The sequence below is a fragment of the Macrobrachium rosenbergii genome, chromosome 17, assembly GCF_040412425.1.
Source record: "Macrobrachium rosenbergii isolate ZJJX-2024 chromosome 17, ASM4041242v1, whole genome shotgun sequence".
Classification (NCBI taxonomy): domain Eukaryota; kingdom Metazoa; phylum Arthropoda; class Malacostraca; order Decapoda; family Palaemonidae; genus Macrobrachium; species Macrobrachium rosenbergii.
Window position 1 is genome coordinate 32,480,765 of NC_089757.1, and position 7,500 is coordinate 32,488,264.

General features: G+C 38.7%; 1 protein-coding gene across 1 annotated transcript in view; it reads right to left on the minus strand.

The window, feature by feature from the left end:
- LOC136847846 (uncharacterized) overlaps positions 1–7,500 on the minus strand; it is a 208,552-nt gene that overhangs the window by 109,111 nt on the left and 91,941 nt on the right. The window lies entirely within an intron of this gene.

Below are 7,500 nucleotides of genomic sequence, written 5' to 3' on the forward strand. Positions count from 1 at the left end.
TCATTACCGGATTCCGCAACATGAATCCATCATGATTTCGCAAATTCGGGAAAATTTTACGATCGCATTTAAATAACTCGAATGTCATCGAGTTACTGATGGTCCTCGGAGAGGAAACCAACACACACACACAAACACACAGAGAGAGGAGAGAGAGAGAGAGAGAGAGAGAGAGAGAGATGACATATGATGTAGACGAGCTTTCTAATGCAGACAAGTTGACGACGAATGCAGACCTCTCCGACAGTAAAAGAGGTTAGAGAAGGGACGATCGTAAATAGCTACTGCATTCATTAGTATTCATAAGTAATTGCCAAACTACAAAGAAATACAAACGCTTTCAGAAGCGTTGAGTGAAACCAGATTTTAGAAATTTTGAAGCCAAACTTTAGCAATTTTAAAATTAAATCTCAGAAATTTTTAAACCAAATCTTAGACATTTTGAAGCCCAAATCTTAAGAATTTTGAAACCTATTCTCAGAAATTTTGAAACCAAATCTTAGACATTTTTAAGCCAGATCTTAGAAATTTGAAACCAAATCTTAGAAATTTTGAAACTAAATCTTAGAAATTTTTTAACCATATCTTAGAAATTATTCAACCAATTTTTATAAATTTTTATGTACTTTGAATTTTAAACCATACCTTAGAAATTTTGAAACCAAAACTTAGAAATTTTGAAACCAAATCTTAGAAATTTTGAAACCCAACCTTAGACAATTTTAAGCCGAAACTTTAAATATTTTGAAAACAAATCTCAGAATTTTTGAAACCAAACCTTATGAATTTTGAAACCAAACCTTAAGAAATTTTGAAACCACTTTTTAGAAATTTTGAAGCCAAAACAAAGAAGACAAGATGATACTCAAATAAGAGATATCGCCACATATGAAAGCCTCTTGTACAGTTCTGTTAATTATATTATTTACACAAAAAAAACTGACTGAACCATCAATTAATGCAAACTGGCGTCACAACGACCATGATCATCAACGATTGCCATAAATAATTAACAACTCATAAGGCCTAAAAATCAGTTATATGATATACTGAGGAACACTATCGTCTCATTATACTTGTTGGGATGATGTATAAACTTCTCTCACAAACTTGCAAGCAACAAAGTTCACATGCATAATTTTGCATGTCTTGTCAAGAACCGCCCCCAGCCCCACAAGTCCTCATGCTTGGAGTAAATATAATGCTGGTAGTCAGATATTGTAATGTTAACTTTCAATTCTTTTTATTAGTTTGCCTAATTACTTTTACAAGTGCTCAAAATTCTGTAGTTAGGTTCAGTCGTTCTCGGTAGACATAACAATTTCGTAAGGTGAATGATGTTGTAATGTTCTTAACTTTCAATTCTTTTTGTTAACTGACTTAATGACACTTACAAATATTAAAAATTCCGTAGTCAATTTCATTTGTTCTCGGTAGACAACAAAATCGTAAGGCGAATGATGTTTGTGATATAGTTATGATGCGAAAGTACTTTCAAAATAGTGACGCCCAAATTCTATCACTGTAATTCAATCAAAGCAGTGAGGGGCTTGAAAACACACACACACACACACACACACACACACACACACACACACACACATTTATTTCAATGAAGTTCGCGTTAAATTCTTGCCGGCGGAGTCTCGTCCTCCACTCACGCCAAGAGTGATACATTCATTGAAGTTAGCATGGCGTGGATTAAGGATTATTCACAGTTCACCTGTTCCGAAATCGTCCAGGAACAATGTTGTGTGCGCCATATCCGTCGAGGTCTTCGGCGAGCCACCCGTTCCAGGCGAGAAGGGTCCTCGCTGACAGCATGTAGATTTCCATTACCCTGACAGCCGAATGTTACCCCAGAGCGCCGAGACACTGCAATAATCTGAAAATACTCGCGCTGCTGTGTTCCTCGGGCCGGCCATTGCTACGACCTTCTAATCGACACCCGCCTCGTTCCGGGGCCCTTAAATATCATTTATAAAGGATCTGTATTTGCCTAAGCCTGATGGAACGAGCGGCTCGGGAGTCGTGGATAAAAAAAAATGTAAAAATAAAAAGGTAAAAGACGAAGGAAAACTTGAAAAAAGTAGAAAGAGAGAGAGAGAGAGAGAGAGAGAGAGAGAGAGAGAGAGAGAGAGGAGGAAACTTGATCTTACTCCTCACAGACATTTGATTTATTATTGTTTACTGTTTTAACTGGAAATCTTCAGTCGAGCAGCAGTCGGCATTAATTCTTGTAAGAGGGACACAGACGTTGCCCTCACAGCCACCTCCTGCCCTCTGAAAATCACCATGAACCCTTCAAGTACGGCGTTTTGGGGGAATGCCCCATCTACCTCATTTCCTTTCTTCCGAAGAGGCCTGAAGAATTGCACGTATGGGAATGAACTTCAACAAGCGCAAGAAGGCAGGCGTATGGCAGAGGAGGAGGGGAGGGAGAAAACAGCCAGAGAGAGAGAGAGAGAGAGAGAGAGAGAGAGAGAGAGAGAGAGAGAGAGATTTAGAAAGGGAGGGGGGAAGGGGAAAGTCCAAACTAGAGGGGAGAGAGGGGTGGAGGAGAAGAAAGAGCCTCCTTCTAGTGGTAGCAGCAGCAGTAGTAGTAGTACTAAGTAGTAACAGGTCGACAGCGCACACGAACGAGTTATCAAATATTCAGATAATGAGAGGTCCCTAGAGCCATCAAGGAACATCCAAGAGGAGGAGGAATAGGAGGAGGAGGAGGAGGAGGCTGTGAGAGCTCCCGTCCGTCCCATTGGCGTGCGCATGATTGCTGGCAGGGAAACGGCGCTGTTGGGGCCGATCTAAAGGCGACGAAGGATCTCGGCCACGATCTGAAAATGGCCGGGGGAAGCTTCCTCGGGGGGATGCGGCCCCCGCCGAAGGAATGTCATTGAGTCATTAAAGACGGCGTCCGCGTACGTATACGCAAGGCGGCGGACGGGCGGGAAACGGACAGAGTCGAGTGCCCCTGTGGAGGAAATGGAGACGGGTGGGTTGCATGTTATGTGGGTTCAGCATGATTTACCTTATGGGTAGGAGACGGAGGAGGGAGGGGGAGAGGAGGGGGAGGAGCTGATCTAGCGAGAGAGAGAGAGAGAGAGAGAGAGAGAGAGAGAGAGAGAGAGAGAGAGAGGAGGTGATGGTGTGCCTCCAACGTAGAACAGTGGTTAAGTGATGGAGGTAAAACGTGAACAAAAAGGGGTATGGAAGAGAGAGAGATTAACTTGTGGATGATGACAGAATAATTTAAGATGATAACATTCCAATTTAGTGATCACGGGTACAGTGCTACTGAAATAATAGCCGAGTAGCCAAAGCAAAAAAATTAAGATTTTTTTTTTGGCAGCATCTTCCTACAGCCAAAATTGCCTAAATAATCACCTTAGTCGAAACAGTAACAACGTAATATAGTTACATCGCTGTTTTTGACAATGATTACCTCTCTCACATTCCAGTTTGAGTCTTTCCCTCTAAATTGGTTAATAAAATACTGTTAAAGGAATATCATATCATGTACGACCCAGAAAAATAAGTACATTATCAAATTTCCAGGGAACAGCAAAGAATCTTATAATGAAATCAATATCATTCTTTAATAAATCATATCATTATTTCCCCAAGACGTTACTGCCTGAGTCACGTACATCTGTCTTGCTCTACACGAATGTAAACAGTATGAACAAGAGCATAACATTCATAAAGAACAAATAAGCTAAGACTCAAGACCTGTCGTATCAAACAAGAAAGATGCATAAAAGTTCCCGTCCCGTTTATCCGAGCAGTGATTTCGCCTGACCTCCTCCACTCAGCCAAGTCGGATATAAAACTAGTTAAACCACTTCGGACGCATGCCTTAATGGATGCAAGAGATTACGACGAATTGTTTGCAACGCTAGCGAGATGGAATTCGGTCAAAGATATTAAAATTATTATTATTCAGAAGACGAACCCTATTCGTATGGAACAAACCTACAGGGGCCATTGACTTGGGAGTCAAGCTTCCAAAGAATATGGCGTTCGTCTGTAAGAAGTAACAGAAGGTATGAGGAAATACAGAAAGAAGAGATCAGTTATATAAAGGAAAAAGTAAATTAACATATTAATAAACAAATATGTAAAAATGTAAGTAACTTATTAAAATACCTGGATTATTGTTTGAACACCATGTAAGAGGAAGAAGCAATGTTTTCTGACAGCGTTGATCAGAGAGAGAGAGAGAGAGAGAGAGAGAGAGAGAGAGAGAGAGAGAGAGAGAGTACATTACTTGAATCAAAGGCAAAAATCTAAATTAGGATTCTTTTATTTTAACTTAAATCTACTTAATTAATAGCAAATAATAATGTGACATTAAAAGAAGCCAAAAATACATTCCGTGACCCCTCTCAAGAATGTGATATACAATCCATGACCTCTCTCTCTTTCTCTCTCTCATGACGTTTGCAAGTGCCCCAGAGATTTTTCCTTGAGGGTGGGGCAAAAGGGGACGAGAGAAACTGAAAAACATGACATGCATTTCATGTCTCTTTTTTTCTTCTTCTTCTTTTATCTTCATGACATGAGCAAGCACCAATTGCAGGTCTCCAAACGCTGGGTGCTATTTTCGTCATCCAGACCTGTGCGCTGCAATTATTGCACAAAGAAAATGATACCAATTTTCCGTTTTCATTTTCCGTTCTCCCACCTTTGTTTATATTTGCGGTTTCTGTCGTTATTCTTGTTCCTCTTATCGCTATTTTTATTATTACCATTGCTATTAGTGCTAATGGACGACACATTGTAACAGATACAAATGAAACTAGGAAGAAAGAAGACGCAGTTTTAACAGGAAAACAATATGCGAAGCAGGTTTCCAATGAATTTTACCATCTGCACATGCGCCAAAACTCAGCGTTGCATTATGCACAGGCAAAAATGATCAATAGATTCTACATCAATCACCGAGTGAAGGATTATTTCATTAAATCATCCCGGACTGCCATCTCCTTTACAAATTATCCGATAATTCAGGTATTCCAGTCCGAACCCCACCCGGAGTTGCGGTAGTCCAGGATTGCTCAACCAACCAGGAAATGAGAGAGAGAGAGAGAGAGAGAGAGAGAGAGAGAGAGAGAGAGAGAGAGAGAGAGAATGGGGTGGGGAGGGGTGGGGAGGGGGTGGGGAAACGCATCAAGTGACTTTGGGGAAAGTAGGCATAACCTGAAACCTGTACACTGTTGACAGCAAAGCACATTCTTGAGGCATTCTTTTACGTGTGGTTTTACATGATATTTTCTCCCATCTCGCACCCCCCTTCCCCCCAAAACCCCCAACCCCTTCGAATTCGCCTAACCCAATTCGAGAAGCATGGGACAGACATTCGCCCAGTGTGTTCGTCCGTTTAATTCGCACATCGCAATGCAATCGGTCGGCGAAATATCTGGTTTGGTGGCGCTGGCTTTGAGGAAGGAGGAAGGAGGGAGGAGGAGGGAGAAGGGGGCCCATTTGATCCGTCGGCGATCGTTCGCTACGCTCTTTTGGTCCGTTCGCGGATCGTAAGGAACCCACGTATATGATCCTCGGCCAAACCATTCTGGAAATTCGCCGAGGTCGAGCTGACACCAGTCGCTAAAGGGCTGATGATCAGTAATATTTTAGAATACAGCTTTGTTATATTCTCTCGCTGTAGCTGAAGTTTTATTGGCCGAAGTGTGTGTGTTAGTGCGTGTGCGTGTGTGCGCCAAAAGCAAGTCTTTGCCGAGCAATCGGCTGATTTTACGTCTCGTGAGCTATCAAGAAGAGAAGAATTTCGAATGAAATTTCAGGACATTAGGGACAAAATTTGTAACTTTGCTGGTTACGAATACACAGCTACATTCACAAAAACAAAACTCTTTTAGGGGGGAAAAAATGCATCTTATGATAGAACAAAGAGGTAAAAACCAAACTACTGAGGACGATCTCATTCTGGCAATAAAAGTATCATTTAACAAAGTGAGATATCTACCATGAAACTAGCAGAAAATGTACGTTGAATGGCCAAATAATAATAATAATAATAATAATAATAATAATAATAATAATAATAATAATAATAATAATTATTATTATTATTATTATTATTATTATTATTATTATTTATTATTATTATTATTATTATTATTATTATTATTATTATTACTCAGAAGATGAGCCCATTCATATGGAACAAGGCTACAGGAGCCACAGACTTGAAATTCGGGCTTCCAAAAAATATGGTGTTCACTTAAAAGGAGCAACAGAATGTAATAGGAAATACAGAAAGAATTAAGTTATCAGAAGAAAAAAAAATATTAACAAATTAATAAGTAAATAGATAAAAATGTAAGTAAATGACTAAAGTACTAGGAGAATTGTTTTAGAGTTTGCAATGCGTTGCATCTTCGCTCGAACATTTGGGGTTCCAATTTGCACTACATCCTCAGGGAGACTATTCCACAGTCATAAACAAAATGCAAAAAAAAAAAAAAAAAAAAATCAACAAAAACAATAGCTCGTGTTGATAATAAATATGACTTCTGGCTACAGTAACAATAAGGGCAGTAGCCTAATAATATTATTATTATTATTATTATTATTATTATTATTATTATTATTATTATTATTATTATTATTATTATTATTATTATTATTCAGAAGATGAACCCTATTCATATGGAACAAGCCAAAAGAAGGGGCCACTGACTTGAAATAAAGGCTTTCAATGAATATGGCATTCACTCGAAAGTAACAGAAAGTACTGGGAAAGAAAGAAGAGATCAGGTGTTGAAAAAACATATAAATTAACAAATAAACAAATAAATAAATGAAAATGTAAGTAAATTATTGAAATACCAGGAGAAATGTATTATTAGGATAGCAATACATTGCATCTTCGCTTGAACTTGACATCATACTCTAGAGAGGATGTACAAACTGCATGTGAATCCCTTATTGACTAGAAGTCACGTCGATCAATGAACCTTGTCTGGTAGTATATGCTTGATTACCCTCATAGTGACCTCATTCCCAGCGCTTTTTCTCACCGAGGCTAATTCGATATTTGCCCGTATCGTATACCAGGGGAGAAGAACGTACTCAAAGGTGTTTTGATCCCCTTCTGTTATTCGGTAATAATAATAATAATAATAATAATAATAATAATAATAATAATAATAATAATAATAATAATAATAATAATAATTTTCGTTATCGTTATTATTAGTAGGAGAATCAGCAGAAGGAGAAAAAATAATATGTACACACACATATGTGTGTGTGTGCGTGTGTATGTGTATAGCGTATACATAATTATACCTGGTAAATGTAAGGAAGGTGGTTGCGCTATTAGTGAGACAATCTAAGAATGGACATAAATCTCTATACAGGCAACTGATCCTTCTATGCAGGCAAACTGATGCTTGATTCACAGCCGGGTATGAAAGCAACAGTGACTGTTATTTTATTTTAATAAAAGTCTAATAAGGAACACAAATTTCTATA